The sequence below is a fragment of the Schistocerca gregaria genome, unplaced genomic scaffold (assembly GCF_023897955.1).
Source record: "Schistocerca gregaria isolate iqSchGreg1 unplaced genomic scaffold, iqSchGreg1.2 ptg000097l, whole genome shotgun sequence".
In the NCBI taxonomy this organism is placed as follows: Eukaryota; Metazoa; Arthropoda; class Insecta; order Orthoptera; family Acrididae; genus Schistocerca; species Schistocerca gregaria.
Window position 1 is genome coordinate 5,612,288 of NW_026061713.1, and position 1,782 is coordinate 5,614,069.

Genomic DNA, 1,782 nt, shown 5'->3' on the forward strand with positions numbered 1-1,782 from the left:
CCCTCATTTGCATTTGTTTGTTGCTATGGTTACTACAAAGCCAGAATCATCGCATTTCCTCTATTACCCTATCTGAAGTATTTCAGAGAGGAGCAGCAGAAATTTCCTCCCTCATTTGCTCTGTATGTTGGTATGATTAGTACACAGGCACAATCATTACATTTCATCCATTACCTGATGTGAAGTATTTCTGAGGGAAGGTACAGAAAGCTCCTCCCTCATTTGCATTTGTTTGTTGGTATGGTTACTGTGAAGCCAGAAACATTGTGTTTCATCCATTATCCTATGTGGTGTATCTCAGAGAGAAGCTGCAGAAAGCTCGTCCCTCACTTGCAACTGTTTGTTGTTGTGATTAGTACACAGACACAATCATTATACTTCATCCATTACTTGATGTGAAATATATCTGAGGGAAGCTACAGAAAGCAACTCCCTCATTTGCGTTTGTTTTTTGGTATGATTACTACAAAGCCAGAATCATCGCATTTCGTCCATTACCCCATGTGATGTATATCAGAGAGAAGCTGCAGTATGCTCTTTCCTCACTTGCATCTGTTTATGGCAATATTAGTACACAGACACAATCATTACATTTCATCCATTACCGGATGTGAAGTATTTCTGGGGGAAGCTAAAAAAGCTCCTCCGTCATTTGCGTTTGTTTGTTGGTGGGGTTACTACAAAGCCAGAATCATCGTATTTCATCTATTACCCTATGTCATGTATTTCAGAGGAAAGCTCCTGAAAGCTCCTTTCTCACTTGCAACAGTTCGTTGGAATGATTACTACAGAAAGCACCCCCCTCATTTGCGTTTGATTGTTAGTATGGTTACTACAAAGCTAGAATCATTGCATTTCACCTATTTTCAGAGAAAAGCTGTAGAATCCTTGTCCCTCACTTGCACCTGTTTGTTGTTATGATTAGTACACAGAACAATCATTACATTTCATCCATTACCTGATGTGAAATATTTCTGAGGGAAGCTACAGAAAGCTCCACCCTCATCTGCGTTTGTTTGTTGGTATGGTTACTACAAAGCCAGAACCATCACATTTCATCTATTACCCAATGTGAAGTATTTCTGAAAAAAACTGCAGAAAACTCCTCCCTCATTTGTGTTTCTTTGTTGGTATGGTTACTACAAAGCCAGAATCATTGCATTTCATCCATTACCCTATGTGATATATTTCAGAGAGGAGCTGCAGAAAGCTCCTCCCTCACTTGCATCTGTTTATGGTATTCTTACTACAAAACCAGAATCACCGCATTTCATTTATTACTCTATGTGATGTATTTTAGAGAGAGTTGCAGTAAGCTCCTCCTTCACTTGCAACATTTTGTTGTATGATTAGTACACACACACAAACATTACATTTCATTCATTACATGGTGTGAAGTATTTCTGAGGGATGCTACAGAGAGCTCCTCCCTAATTTGCAATTGTTTGTTGGTATGGTTACTACGAAGCCAGAATCATTGCATTTCATCTATTACCCTATGTGAAGTAATTCTGAGAATACACAAACATTAAATTTCATTTACTAGATGATGTGAAGTATTTCTCACGTATGCTCTGAAAGCAGCTCCCTAATTTGCATTTGTTTGTTGATATAGTTACTACAAAGCCAGAATCATTCCATTTCATTTATTACCCAATGTGATGTATTCCAGAGAGAGGTTGCAGAAAGCTCCTCCTTCACTTGCATCATTTTGTTGTATGATTAGTACACAGACACAAACATTACATTTCATTTATTACATGAAGTGAAGTATTTCTGAGG